Source organism: Bos taurus, chromosome 9 (genome assembly GCF_002263795.3).
Source record: "Bos taurus isolate L1 Dominette 01449 registration number 42190680 breed Hereford chromosome 9, ARS-UCD2.0, whole genome shotgun sequence".
Lineage (NCBI taxonomy): Eukaryota > Metazoa > Chordata > Mammalia > Artiodactyla > Bovidae > Bos > Bos taurus.
The window spans coordinates 18736658-18752958 of NC_037336.1; the positions used below are offsets into that span (position 1 = coordinate 18736658).

The 16301-nt window shown below is 38.3% G+C and overlaps 1 long non-coding RNA gene across 2 annotated transcripts in view; it reads left to right on the forward strand.

Moving 5' to 3' along the window:
- Positions 1 to 15612, forward strand: part of LOC101903793 (uncharacterized) — a 105414-nt gene extending 89802 nt beyond the window's left edge. Inside the window, exons 5-6 of one of the 2 annotated variants that reach the window (XR_808632.4) lie at positions 8268 to 8324; positions 8438 to 15612. This is a non-coding gene — a long non-coding RNA (uncharacterized lncRNA). Of the gene's footprint in view, positions 1 to 3392; positions 4073 to 8267; positions 8325 to 8437 lie in introns of those variants that run through there. The other variant, XR_808635.3, reaches the window with a different exon arrangement.
- Positions 15613 to 16301: the final 689 nt, after the last annotated feature.

A 16301-nucleotide genomic window follows, 5' to 3' on the forward strand; every position in this document is an offset into this window, starting at 1 on the left:
CATGGGATTTTCTAGGCAAGAGTACTGGAGTGGGGTGCCATTGCCTTCTCCAAAATTGAACTATAAAGTATCAAAAACTTACAATAAAACTGTAACAAAAATAATCCAAAGTTTTCAAAACCAACTAAATGGAATCAAAAGAATGGTTTTAAAATATTTTTTTAAACTTGGTGCCCAGATCTTTAATTTTCCAATAGAAGAAACCAGGGCTCCTTGGAGAAATGACTGATTCTAGGATGGAGGCAGGAGAAGGCAATGGCACCCCACTCCAGTACTCTTGCCTGGAAAATCCCATGGATGGAGGAGCCTGGTTAGGCTGCAGTCCATGGGGTCGCTGAGGGTCGGACAAGACTGAATGACTTCACTTTCACTTTTCACTTTCATGCATTGGAGAAGGAAATGGCAACTCACTCCAGTGTTCTTGCCTGGAGAATCCCAGGGACCGGGGAGCCTATTGGGCTGCTGTCTATGGGGTCGCACAGAGTCGGACACAACTGAAGCAACTTAGCAGTAGCAGCAGCAGCAGGATGGAGGCAGGGAATATTCCTAATGAGCTTGGGGTATCTTGTGTACCAAAAGTAAGGAAGTATTTAAAACATACACCCTGCCTCCTCCCTCCAACACACAATGGCGGGGGTCTGACAAATAAACCACCTGAAGACCAAAGCTGGAATATTTTGAGCAACAAAGTAAACAACATAGTTTTGGATTATAACCAAAAGTATAAAATAAATAACCATGAGTCCATACTGATATAAACACATGATTAAATGATTATATATTCAATAAATAGAAAAATTAAGAAGGATTTTAAATAATATATGTAGTTACTCCACCTAAAAAAGATGCAGACTAAATCTCCACTGTGAATAGGGGCTTCAGAAACAGCGTTCCTTCGCAAGGGTACTATAGGGAAAGAGGGGATAACAAGAGTAGGTTTATAATGGAGAAGCCTGAAAAACACAGCCTCAGCCAGGTGACCAAGGTTATTATCAACAGTGATAAAACATGTGTATAGGATGCACCTTTGATGAAAATGGCACTTTACTTCTGTACTCTTCCTCCCCAAAACTCTTAAATCCCAGTTTAATGAGACATCCCAATTAGGGGACATTTTACAGAACGCCTCCCTAGTACTCCTCAACACTGTTAAGGTCATCAAAAACAAGGAAGGTCTGATGAACTGTCATAGTCAAGAGGCGGCCAAGGAGATACGACAGCTCAATGCAACACGGTTTTCTAAATGGGGTCCTGGAACAGAGAAAGGACATTAGACAAGCACTAAGAGCATCTGAATAAAGCATGGATTTTAGATAATCATAGTGTATCAATATTTGTTTATTAATTACAACAAATGTATCATGCTAATTTCAGATGTTAATCATAGGGGAAACTGGGTGTGAACTTTTTGTACTGTCTTCACATTTTTCTGTATACCAAACTATTCTAAAATAAAAAGTTTATTAAAAAAAAAGATGTTACATGCAGATATATTTTTAACTACTAATATTCAGGAAACACATAAGACTGAAAAACAAATTAAACTATACAACAGATTGCACTCAGTAATATCTAGGCTGTAGGAAAGACCATGGGACAAATGACCCAGTTATTCAAATTATTTCTTGCAAACAAATTTGCAAGGGGGAGAAAAAAGAGAGAGTTGAAGATTAAAATAGAATTAAGAGGCATTTCGACAAATTGCAATGTGTGGCCCTTATTTGAATACTAAATGAAACAAACTGCAAAAATCATAATATTAAAAAATAGTTGAAATTGGAATACACACTGAATGTTTGATACTATTAAGGAGTTTTGTTCATTTTATTTTGGCTGTAATAATGCACTAGTAGGGACTTCCCTTGGAGAAGGCAATGGCACCCCACTCCAGTACTCTTGCCTGGAAAATCCCACAGACAGAGGAGCCTGGTAGGCTGCAGTCCATGGGGTCGCTGGGAGTCGGACTCGACTGAGCGACTTCACTTTCAATTTTCACTTTCACTTTTCACTTTCATGCATTGGAGAAGGAAATGGCAACCCACTCCAGTGTTCTTGCCTGGAGGATCCCAGGGACGGGGGAGCCTGGTGGGCTGCAGTCTATGGGGTCGCACAGAGTCGGACACGACTGAAGCGACTTAGCAGCAGCAGCAGCAGGGACTTCCCTGTAGCTAATATGGTAAAAGAACCTGCTTGCAATACAGGAGACCCAGATTTGATTCCTGGGTCGGGGAAGATCCTCTAGAGAAGGGAATGGCTACCTACTCCAGCATTCTTGCCTGGAGAATCCCATGGACAGAGGAGCCTGGCAAGGTACAATCTGTGGGGTCGCAGAGAGTCAGACATGAATGAGCAACACTACTACTAATGCTATAGTGGTTATTTTGGGGTAGGGGGTGTGAATCCTTATCTTTTAGAAATATATACTGAAAAATATAAGGATTAAATTACATGATCACTGATGTTTGATCCAGAATGATATGGGGTAGGGAAGGGTTGAATGAGGGTAGAAGTGAACCAAGATTGATGATGAATCATTAATTGTTGAACCTTGGTTAGGTATATGAGGATTTCTTGCATCATATGCTTATGCACATTTAAAATGTTCCATAATAAAAAGTTAAATGAAACCTACAAAGTGAAAAAAACTTGTTTGTAAGTCTATACAGTCTAATAAGACTTACTGTATAGTACTCTATTTCTAAATAGTAAAGTGTTTTCCACCTACACATCACCAGTTCTCAAAATAGCAGTTTGAAGAAAGAAAGTGACATTTAAGCTGTGTCTACAGGAAACCCAAAACCTACTGGTTGATTTGATTAATTCAGACAAAGAGTGAGTCAATTTAGAAGAGGAAAAAAAAAAAACTGCTCATTTTGCGAGTTTACTAAATAGTACCTTGTACAGTGCTAGGCACATAATATATGATCAATTTTCCTGGGTCAGTAAATCAATGAATTTAGCATTTATTCTTACACCTTTATGGATATACGATTTGACTGTCAACAACCAATATAAGAGAACTCAAAACAAAGGGAAAAGCCTAACTCTAGGCAAAACTACGGAGAAGACAATATTTATTTTCCAGATATTCTTGTATAGTTAACATCACTACAAATGAACACAGCCTAAGTTGATGGTAAGGCCAGAATCATGAAACTATCATAAAATTAAATATTTAAAAAACTCTACCAAGTGTTATAACAATTTATATTTATGCTGAATTGGTATTTCAATGATTTAAATACTATTTTTTATATATTTTTTAGCCTAATGTAAGGACCCTAATGGATAGGACCCTTTAAAATTTGCAAAGCACTTTTACCTTGCAGTATATCATGTTACCTCATTTTGTGAATCAGACAAAAACAGGTAACATTATCTCTGTTTTTCAGGTACAGAACCTGCTCTAGGAGGCATCCAAGTGTTGTCAGTGCCAGAACCAGAGCAACAGGGACTGAAACCCAGGTGTCCCGGCACCAAGTCCAGAGCTCTGTGTTACACTTAGTGTTTCTCCAGGGGAAATACACAACATATTCTTGTCGCTCCCACTTCCATTATAGTGGAAAGAAAGTTGGCATGAATAAATGTCTCTAATTTAGGAACACAAATAACCTTCTCTTTTTCCAACCACTAGTATTTAAATTGTATCAGTAAACTGGTGCTTCTTTTTAATGAATGTAATATTATAAATAGTCAATATTCTGGGCAAAGCAGAGCTCCATTAATATTACATTCTGTTTGTTCAGTGATGCACAGCTGAAATCCAGAAATTAAGCTCTGTGAGGATGCTGAACACTTCTTTCAGCATTATTAAATCCTTTGATGTTGAAAACGAGTATGTATTAAGGTATATTAAAATATTACATAGCAACTGTATAATGCCAATGACTACAAAGCTCATCATTCTGGTTCATTATTTGGCAAATGGCTTTATTATTTCAGTGTCTTTCTCCAGGAGGAATTCACTTGTTTCTCAATAGAGTTAGCCCATTTATTTAACACACCTTCACTGCTGCTTGAATCCTTTTTTCAGCCTATTTTGTGTGCAAAGTAAACCATTCATTATAGCTTATGTGTGACTGTTTTTTTTACCTCCAGTCAATGACCATTTTCATTCAAACTATTTTAAACAATGCTTCAGAATCAGCCCATTCTTTACCTTTGCATCTATTCTATATTTTTTCCTAATTCTCCCAAATGACTCACTCTGGCCTTTGTTTTTAATTAAAGTTTCCGCTAAGGTTTTTTCCTGTGTATCCCCTTTGGAGTGAGACAGATAACTTGCTTTGCACAGAAGTATGTCCAGCAGAAAGCAAACAAAAAGAATACAGACATGCGTTGCCTCAAAGTTTCAGTGGATTTAATCAGAATGCCATCAAACAGTTCAAGTATTTCCTGGACCACAGAAGCACTTAACGTTCTCTGCTCTCTGTTTTAGCAGCATGAACAATCCAAATTGTCAAACACTGTACCAATGGAAAATGAATGTCCTTCCCAAACATTGCCCTGATCCACTACAAACAGCTTGATCACACTGAAGAATGTGACCCACGGGGTTGCCAAAGTGTATTTTCCCACTTTGTCTCACACAGAATAATCAGACTAAGAGGATCTGAAATGTCACTTCCCAAACACAAACTAAGGAAACTGGAGGAGATAAACCAGAAGAGATTTCTGGCTTGGAAAACACGCCTGAGTGGTGGTCCATAGCAGAGTGGTGGCGTATGTACTTGGGAGAACCCAGAAACCTGGGAGCTAAGATTTGGGGGATTTGAGCTCTCTGGAGCATTCACACCAGGAAATGGAGGGCACCATCTGCGTGTGTCACTTCCCTGCTTCACCAAGTGTTTTTGTGTTTTACGGCTACAGTAACAAATTGCAACAAAATCTGTGGCTTAAAGAAACACACTTACTGTACATTTATGGGACTTTTGACCTTCTGTAGGTCAGAAGTCTGGTAAGAATCTCGCTGGACTAAAATCAACGTGTCAGCAAGGCTGTGTTTGCTTTTAGAGGTCAGCGCTGCAGGTTGAGTCTCTCTCCCAAGTCTTACTGACCCTCTGGTCATCACATCTCTTTCTCCTAGCACAGCTGGAAAAGGGTTTCTGCTTTGAAGGAGTTCTGTCATTAGATGAGGCCCATCTGGATATTCCCTGGGCTTCCCTGGTGGCTTAGTGGGTAAAGAATCCACCTGCAATGCAGGAGACCCCCTGCAATGCAGGAGCCCTGGTTTTGATCCCTGGGTCAGGAAGATCCCCTGGAGAAGGGAATGGCTACCCACTCCAGTATTCTTGCCTGGAGAATTTCATGGACAGAGGAGCCTGGCAGACTCTATAGTCCATGGAATCACAGAGTCAGACACAAATGAGTGACTAAGCGTGTCATCTTGATCAGTTCAGTTCAGTCGCTCAGTCGTGTCTGACTTTTTGCAACCTCATGGGCTGCAGCGCACTAGGCTTCCCTGTCCATCACCAACTCTCAGAGCTTACTCAAACTCATGTCCATCGAGTTGGTGATGCCATCCAACTGTCTGGAGGATAATTTCCTCTATTTCAGGTCTGTAATCCGAACCATATTTGCAAGGTCCCTAACATATTCATAGGTTCTGAAGATTTGGACACTGAGGGGGGACATTGCCTACCACCCCCAGTGAAGAGTAGAGTGATGCAGACTTGGGAGGTGTTCTTTCTAACCTCCATCTTTCACATTATCCTTAGGTCTTAACCTACTGATGGATCTGGGATTACCACCATACATTTCAATATGTGTCAGCCTTATTCTCTTCTTATTGTTCAGTTTTAACTTACCTGGCTTGAAAATCATACCATTCCTTCATTATTCTCAACAATATTGGGGAGTGCAGAAAATTTATAAGAAATAAATTACTTTTTGTGTAGGCTAAAAAAAGACCAATTAATTTTAGTAAAAATCTTGGGTCTTCACATTAGCTATCTTCCGGGGTCATCATGGGTCATAATATATTTAACAATGACAACCAATTGGATTCCTTGAATGAACAAAAATCGTTTTCTTCAGATGCAGTCCTCTAGGGAATTCTTCCCTTAAGTCTGTGACCTCTATGGCCTCAGGAAGACAGAGATTATTTTATTACATTAAATCCAAATTAATAAATGACCATTTGCCTATTAAAAACTAGAGTATTTTATCTTTAAAGAATTGGTGCCAATAAAAGTTTTAAAGTGGATGATGCAAGTTTTAGTACATCCCAGGAGACAGTGAAGGACAGGGAAACCTGTGGGGCTGCAGTCCATGGGGTTGCAAAATGTCAGACATGAATGAGCAATTGAACAACAGCAATATATATTTTGCTACAATTTTACTGATGAATAGAATCAGAGTTTTTCTAACATATATTCTGAAGGCAAAATTGAATTTATCATGAAGATAATTAAACTTCAGGGTCTCTAGTTTTGAAATAGGAGTATTTGATCACATTTTCTAAAGAGGATCACAAAAATTGCATGTATTTAAAACTTGAGTCCACCACTGACTGGAGTTTTCTGTTGGAATTCCCTAAGTGTTTAATAATCATAATGTTTTCTTTAAAATAAATGTATTGGTCATATTATTGTGCTGTTTTCTACATGTTAGGTGTGATAAATATTTATTTGTTCACAACTTTTCATTCCTTTCCACTTTAGCCACACTTCCTTGTAATGCAACAAACTTTCTCAAAGTTTGCAAAGTCTTGCACTTCGGACTTGCTTTGGCCAACAGAAGATGAGCAAAGGAGAAACGCACTATGTTTTAGCAGAAAATTATGACGCTCTAGTGTGGTTCGGCTCTACCTCTCAACTTCTGCCCTCCACTATGAGTACTGCAAGCCCCAGATAGCAGCTGCTCTTTCTACTTAGGCCCCAGAATAAGACGCATAGGGTGCAGCCAAATTCAGCACAAGTCCAGTGGACCTACAGCCCTCATGTAATGTGAACAAGAAATGAATAGTTGCAGTTGCACTGAGATTTGGCTATTATTTGTCGTGATAGCAAAACCTAGAGCAGTGGTCATTCTGCCTACTTTTTCATTTCACCACGAGTTATCTATCTGTCCATCCATCTGTCTATCTACAGTAGTATTCTCCTGGATTTGCAATATATGTATTATACTCTTTGTTGCCTTTCACTAGCATACTTATTGATGGTTGCCAAGGTCTGAATCATTAAAGGCATACCTTCTCTCCCCTGGAGACTATCCTTTGTAAATGTTTTCTTCTTTTCTTTTTTGAAAAGTGTATTGGCAGGTTTGCACAAGGAAGGAAGCTTGTGTCACTGGGGACCTCAGACCCCAAGCCTGTGCTACATGCTTACCACACTCTGAAAATGCAAAATCTCTTTTCTTGAAGTCATTTTATAAAATATGTAGGGTTTGTTTTCTAATTATTTTTAATTATGCCCCTATAGAATTAGTGCAAACTCCCCCTACTTGTTTATCTGAAAACCCATTATGTGAAGTAAGGCTATGCTCCCTGATGGGCACTATTTACATTTTAAAGCATCTAAACACGGGTCTCTTCTGCAGATCCTCTCCAGTGTGGACAAATTAATGTCATTTCAATTTTTGCAGTTCCACTAAATTTCCCTAATCAGTGATAACAGATGTTATTTGTGTGTGTGCGTTCATTAAATATGTTATTTCCTTAAACACACAAGCCTTTCAAGAAATCTATCCCTTCCCTAAAAGGTGCTATGGTTCTAAATTACAATTTTTTGAATATGTAAGATGTTTCAATCCTGAGGCATTGGAATGTATATCTGTCGAAAAACTCATCCTTGATAGAAGGACAAGCTATCTTTGAAAACATCATGATATTCTCTTTATTTTATAATTGCTTTGATGGACCTGATTTGAATGTGAACCCTGAACCCGTTACAAACCTCTCCTAAATCTAAATTGTAAAAATAAGCTTTATTTAAAGAAAAACAATTTTTAGAACTAACCAGTTGCAGTTATGTAAAATCTTAACGCTATTTAAAACATCCTAAATTTAAGCAAAGGAAAAGAGTAAAACAAAAAGTTAATACTCCATAAAGTAGATTAAAAAATAATTCAGGATGTAGAAACTGCCAGAATATCTTTATACCTTTTTTCATGTGAGTTCAAATGTATTCTTACACTAAAATTAAAATGTCCATAATAGGGGAAGAAGGATTTCATGGGAGGTTAGACCATAAATTATAGTAGGTACTCAACAAATGTTGAAAGGATAAATTAAACTGGGCTGAAGAAATGTGTCTTTTTCTTTTCAGGGGATAAGAAAATGGAAAAAGGCACTTTTGGAACATGGCATGAATGTCTAAATTTAGGTTAGTCGGATACCTATTTGGAATTGTTCTAGAATACATTTAATTGCTCGACTGTGTTTTATTCTTATATTAAGTGGAATGCTCTTTTAGTAGAGAACTTTTACTTCTTTTAGGGCAAGATCAGTGGAGTGTACAGGGTCACCTGTGAACACGGCTGCTACCTTTGCATTAGTAAGGACAGCGCCCTGTAACTGACCAGGCACCAGGCGGAGCCTATCAACAATGCATCCAGGTGGCAGGAGCTTCAGGGTGAATCTCGGCTCTGGAAGGCACCAGGACACCTACGCCAAGTATTTATTCTTTCTTAATTTCATCTTATTCATTTATCAGCAAGAGCTAATGATGTCCCCCCATCACAAGACTGCTGGAAAATTTAATGCAATTCTGGAATAAAGTGTAGTGGCTGAAAGATGCCTCACCACTCCACAAAGATATCCACGTGTGTGTGCCTGCACACATGCTCAGGCGCGCAGTCATGTCTGACTCTGCAACTCCTTGACCTGCAGCCTGCCAGGCTCTTCTGCCCATGGAATTTTCCAGGCAAGAATACTGGAGTGGGTGGCCATTTCTTCCTCCAGGGGATCTTCCTAACCCAGGGACCGAACCCATGGCTCCTGTGTCTCCTGCATTAACAAGTGGATTCTTAACCACTGAGCCACCTGGGAAGCCCCATAGATGGCCACATTCTAATCCTCAAAGTCTGTAAATGTTTGAGAAAAGGGCCTTTGACATTTAGCTAAGGACTTTGAGATTAGAAGGTCATTCTGGCTTGGACAGGTGGATCCAAAATCCAATGACGAGTGTCCTTATAAAAGAGTGAGATGAGAGAAGAGGAGGAAGCCACTGGGGTCAGAGACTGGAGGAAAGGAGCCCAAGTCAAGGGAAGCTGGCAGCTGCCAGACGCTGGAAGAGCAGGGGCCGCATCCTCCCCTAGAGCTTGTGGCAGGAATACAGCTCCTCCAAAAGCTGGCACCCTGATTTCAGAGGTCTGACCTCCATAACTGTGAGAGAGGTCTGTTATTCTAAGCCACCTAATTTAGGGTAGTCTGTCACAGCAACCATAGGAAACTAATAAAATTATGCAGTACATAATAGGTTTTTAATAAATATAAATTTTCTCCTTTTATTCTCAACCCATCATCATTGAAATGTACATTTTTAAAAATCTATTGGAATATAATTGATTTACAATGTGTTCATTTCCACTGTACAGTAAAGAGCTACTTTATGATTTTATGATCCTTAATGGCAAAAGGAACAGAATACAGAGTGGCCCTTGGAGTTTAGACATATCAACACAAAACTAGCCCAGTGTGTGTCACTGGGAGAGTTACTGACATTAGGGTCTGAAAAATTACTTTGAGAGAATAGTCTCAAGCCATGTGATACCTCTAGTCTTTCCTGCTCTTACCCGCTAAATGCCAGCACTACGCTCCCAATCATTGTGACAACCCCAAATATCCCCTCTCTCCAATCGCCCCCCAGCTGCTATACCAGCCTTATTGAAGCCACAGCTATGCATTTTAAATCCAAATTACCTCAGGCCTTTCAGGCTAGTTCTACATTTCCTCAGAAAAATCACTCTCTGCCTTGCCTTTGCCCCCTAGACCTTTGTTTAAAACCAACTCCATGGTTGCTTCCTACCTGGTACAAGTAGAGGAAGCTGCTGCTGCTGCTGCTGCTGCTAAGTCACTTCAGTCATGTCAAACTCTGTGCGACCCCATAGACAGCAGCCCACTAGGCTCCTCTGTCCCTGGGATTCTCCAGGCAAGAATACTGGAGTGGGTTGCCATTTCTTTCTCCAATGCACGAAAGTGAAAAATGAAAGTGAAGTTGCTCAGTCGTGCCCGACTCTTAGTGACCCCATGGACTGGAGCCTACCAGGCTCCTCCGTCCATGGGATCTTCCAGGCAAGAGTACTGGAGTTGGGTGCCGTTGAAGCTACTCCACCCCTATCTGACCCCTTGGAACCTAACTTGCAGTACTGGCTGTCTGGTACCCCAACAAGGACGGGCTGGATTTGGAAAGGAATGTAAAAGTCAACAAAAGAGCTCAACATTAAACAAACAAAAGCCCAGGGCTAGATGGCTCCACAGGTGAATTTTACCAAAAGTTTAGAGAAGAGCTAACACCTATACTGCTTGAAAACTCTTTCATAAAATTGCAGAGGAAGGAAGACTTAAGAACACATTCTATGAGGGCACTATCACCCTGATACCAAAACCAGACAAAGATGCTGCCAAAAAAAAAAAAAAAAAGAGAGAGAGAGAAAATTATAGACCAACATCACTGATGAACACAGATGCAAAAATACTCAACAAAATTCTAGAAAACAGAATCCAACAACACATTAAAAACATCACACATTGTGATTAAGTGGGCTTTATCTCAGGGAAACAAGGATACAAGGATTCTTCAATATACATAAATCAATCAATGTGATACACCATACTAACAAACTGAAAGATAAAAACCATATGATAATCTCAATCAATCCTGAGGAAGGATCATACCTCAACATAATAGAGGACTTATATAACAAACCCATAGCGAACATTCTCAGTGATGAAAAACTGAAAGCATTTCATCTAAGATCAGGAATAAGACAAGAGTGCCCACTCTCAGCACTATTATTCAACATAGTTTTGGAAGTCCTAGCCACAACAATCAGAGAAGAAAAGGAATAAAGGGAATCCAGATTGGAAAAGAAGTAAAACTCTCACTGTTTGCAAATGACATGGTATTATACACAGTGAGTGAAAGAACTGAACTGAATCTATGAATATAGTAAAGTCATAGGATATAAAAATAATATGCAGAAATCACTTGCATTCCTATGCAGTAACAATGAAAAATCAGAAATAAAAATTAAGGTGATTAAAAATTAAGTCTCATTCACCATTGCAACAAAAAGAATAAAATACCTAGATATAAACCTACCTAAAGAGGCAAAAGACCTGTATGCAGAAAACTATAAGACACTGATAAAAGAAGTCAAAGGCCACACAAACAGATGGAGAGATATACCATGTTCTTGGATGGGAAGAATCAATATTGTGAAAATGACTATACTACCCAAAGCAATCTACCGGTTCAATGCAATCCCTATCAAACTACCAATGGTATTTTTCCCAGCGCTAGAGCAAAACATTTCACAATTTGCATAGAAAATCAAAAGACCCTGAACAGCCAAAGCAATCTTGAGAAAGAAAAATGGAGCTGGAGGAATTAACCTGACTTCAGACTGTACTACAAAGCTACAAGTCATCAAGACAGTATGGTAGTGGCACAAAAACAGGAATATAGAGCAACAGAACAAGATATAAAGCCCAGAGATAAACCCATGCACTTATGGGCACCTTATCTTTGACAAAGGAGGGAAGAATTTACAATGGAGAAAAGACCGCCTCTTCAATAAGTGGTCCTAGGAAAACCGGACAGCTACATGTGAAGGAATGAAATTGGAACACCTTCTAATACCATGCACAAAAATAAACTCAAAATGGATTAAAGACTTAAATGCAATGCAGGAAACTATAAAGCTCCTAGAGGAAAACATAGGCAGCACACTCCTTGACATAAATCACGGCAAGAGCCTCTTGGACCCATCTCCTGATGGAATAATGGAAATAAAAACAAAACTAAGCTAATGAGACCTAAATAAACTTAAAAACTTCTGCACAGACAAGAAACCTATAAATAAGGTAAAAAGACAGCCCTCAGAGTGGGAGAAAATAATAGCAAATAAAACAACTGACAAAAGATTAATTGCTAAAATATACAAGCAGCTCATGCAGCTCAATATCAGAAAAATAACCCAACCAAAAAGTGGGCAGAAGACTTAAACAGACATTTCTCCAAAGAAGGCATATGAATGGCTAATAAACACATGAAAAGATGCGCAACATTGCCCATTCTTAGAGAAATATAAATTTAAAATACAATGAAATATCATCTCACATTGTTCAGAGTGGCCATCATCAAAAATTCTACAAGCAATAACGGCTGGAGAGGATGTGGAGAAAAGGGAACCCTTGCACGGTTGGTGGGAGTGTAAATTGATATAGTCACTATGGAACTGTGTGGAGATTCCTTGAAAAACTAGGAATAAAACTACTATATGATCCAACAATCCCATTACCGGGCATATACCCTGAGGAAACCAAAATTGAAAAAGACACATGAATCCCTATGTTCATTATAACACTGTTTATAATAGTTAGGGCATGGAAGTACCCTAGCTGTCCATCATCAGATGAAATGAGCTCAAATTCAGTGCTCTGTGACAGCCTAGAGGGGTGGGATGTGGGGAGAGGTGGGAAGGAGGTTCAAGAGACAGGGGACACATGTGTATACCTATGGCTGATTCATGTTGGTGTATGGTAGATACTAACACAATATTGTAAAGCAATTATCCTCCAATTAAAAATGAACTTAAAAAGACCTCAACATTATAAAAAATGTAATTCATGTATTAGTATATTTTAAGCCACATATGTGATATATTTCATACCATTTTAAAACATGATATGTAATGTAAATTTTTAGAAGATAGATATAATGTATCTCAAATGTTATTTCATTATTTTTTAATTTACAACATTGTTATTCAACTATACTTCAATAAAAATGATGAAATTATAGAAGAGAAAAAATATTTTTTAAGTTATAATTTTTTAGAAATGAGAAAAGATGTGTCAAAAGTCTTAATATTCATAATCTTTAACTCAGTGGTGCCATGTCTAAACTCTTTCATAGCAAATAATATTAAATATGACCAAAGAACTATACATAACAATATGCATTGGAATATTGTTCTTTATAATACAAATTTAAAACAATCTAAATATCCAACAATAGAGGAATGAGAAATGTCCATGTCAGTTATGGCAGTTCTGGATGATAGACTCATATGTGGCCATTACAAATGGTTACAAAATATTTTTAATATTTGCTGGGCAGAAGAACTGAATAGACATTTTCCCAAAGAAGACATACAAAATGACCAATAGGTATGTGAAAAGGGGAAAGCAATAATCTTCGGGGAAATGCAAATCAAAACCACAATGAGACAGCATCTCACACCTGTTAGAAAGGCTTTATCAAAAAGATAAAGACCTTTATCTGGCAAGGATGTGGAGGAAAGGTAGCATTGTGCACTGTTCGTGAAAAGGGAAATTGGTATAGCAACTGTAGAAAACGGCATGAATTTTCCCCCAAACTTAAAAACAGAACCACCATGTGATCAGCAATTCCACTTCTAGCTGTACATCTGAAGGAAAAGAAATCACTATCTTGAAAAAATATCTGCATTTGCAAGTTCGTTGCAGTATTATTTACAATAGCCAAGATACAGAAACAAAATAAGTGTTCATCTATGGATAAATGGATAAATAAAATGTGATATATATAAATAATGGAACATTATACAGTCATAAAAGAGGGAAATCATGTAATTTTCAACATTGATGGATCTAGACAGTATTATGCTAAGTGAAATAAGTTAGATAGACAAAGATGAATATTGTATGATCTCACTTATATGTGGAATCTAAAAAAAACTCATGTTAGTGTAAATGTAATTGTGGTTTTTGCATTGTTGAAATTTGTCATTTGATATTGGAGTATGTTCTCAATAAATGTTATACATCATTGTAATGCACATTTATCACTTCATGTTTTTTGCTAATGACTTATTCCTTGCTGCTTATTTTACATTAATATTTATTTTAGACTATGAAAATGATGGCAGACAAAAAGCAAATTTTTTACTTGAGCTCAAAATGGGTCGTAAAGCAGCAGAGACAACACGCAACACTGACAATGCATTTGGCTTAGGACTGCTACTGAATGTACAGTGCAGTGGTGGTTCAAGAGGTTTTGCAAAGGAGAGGAGAGCCTTGAAGGTGAGGCGTGTTAGTGACCTGCCACTGGAAGTTGACAACAGCAAATTAAGAGCAATCTTCAAAGCTGGTCTTCTTACAACTACGTGGGAAGTTGCTGAGGAACTCAACATCAACCATTCTATGGTCACTCAGCATTTGAAGCATATTGGAAAGGTGAAAAAGCTTGGTAAGTGGGTGCCCCCTGAGCAACTGCAAATAAAAAAAAAAATCATCGTTTTGAAGTGTCATCTTCTCTTATTCTAGCAACAATAACGAACAATTTCTTGATTGGACTGTGATGAGCAACGAAAAGTGGATTTTATACGATAACCGATGACAACCAGCTCAGTGGTTGGACCAAGAAGAAGCTCCAAAGCACTTTCCAAAGCCAAACTTGCCCCCCAAAAAGGTCACGGTCACTGTTTGGTGGTCTGCTGCCTGTCTGATCCACAACTGCTTTCTGAATCCTGGTGAAGCCATTACCTCTGAAAAGTATGCTCAACAAATCAATGTGATGCACCGAAAATTGCACCACATACAGCTGCTATGGTCAACAGAAAGGGCCAATTCTCCATGACAGTGCCCTACCACATGTCACACAACCAACTCTTCAAAAGTTGAACGAAGACAGTAGCATGGAAGCATATTCACTACCATATGTAAAATGGATAGCCAGTGGACATTTGTTGCATGACTTAGGGAACTGAAACTGGGTCTCTGTAACAACCTAGAGGGGTGGGAAAGGGTGGGAGGTGGGAGGGAGGTCCAAGGGGGTGGGGACACATGTACACCTATGTCACTTGCCTGGTGGCTCAGATGGTGAAAAAGCCGCCTGCAATATGGAAGACCAGGTTCAGTCCCGGGGTCGGGAAGATCCTCTGCAGAAGGGAATGGCAACCTACCCCAGGGTTCTTGCCTGGAGAATTCCACAGACAGAGGAGCCTGGCCGGCTACAGTCCACAGGGTCACAAAGAGTGGGACACGACTGAGCGAGTAACACACACACGGCTATTCATGTTGATGTATGGCAGAAATAAAGCCAATATTGTAAAGCAATCATTGATCAATTAAAAATAAATATATATATTTTTTAAAGTTGAACGAATTAGACTACGAAGTTTTGCCTCATCCACCATTTTTACCTGACCTCTTGCCAACCAGTTACCACTTCTTCAAGCATTTCAACAACTTTTTGCGGGGAAAACACTTCCACACCCAGCAGGAGGCAGAAAATGCTTTCCAAGATTTCACTGATTCCCAAAAAACGGATTTTTATGCTACAGGATTTTATGCTATTTCTTGTTGGCAAAACTGTGTTGGTTGTAATGGTTCCTATTTTGATTAATAAAGATATTTTTGAGCTTAGATATAATGATTTAAAATTCATGATATAAAACTGCACTTACTTTTGTATCAACCTAATAGACACAGAGAACAAATAGGTGACTGCCAGAAGCATGAGGCTGGAGTTGGGAAGACGCGTGAAGGTGGTTACAAGGTATAATCTTTCAGTTATATAAATAAGTTCTAGGGATGTAATCTACAACATGGTGACTAACAATACTGTATTGTATTCTTGAAAACTGTTATAAAGATAGTTGATCTTAAAAGTTCTCATTATAAGAAAAAATGTGTACTTATGAGAGGTGATGGATGTTAACCAAATTTGTGTTGTGGCAATTATTTCACAGTATATACATGTTTCAAATCATTACATTGTACATCTAAAACAAATACAATATGATAGATCAACTATATCTCAAACAAGAAAACAACTATTATTTTAAAAGATGTTTACTGCATCTAAATCAGGAAAGAAAAAATTATTTCTGTTTGCAAATGACATGATCTTTTGCATAGAAAAACCTAGAGTCCAGACACAAAACAAATTAGGACCAATGAACAAATTCAGCAAAGTTTTTGGATATAAAAATCGACACAAAAATCAGTTGCATTTCTATACATGAACAATGAACAATCTGAAAAGGAATTAAGAAAGCAATTCTTTACAATAGCATCAATCACAAAAAAGACAAATACAGTATCATTCCATTTATAAGAGATATTTGCATGTGTGCGTGCTAAGTTGTGT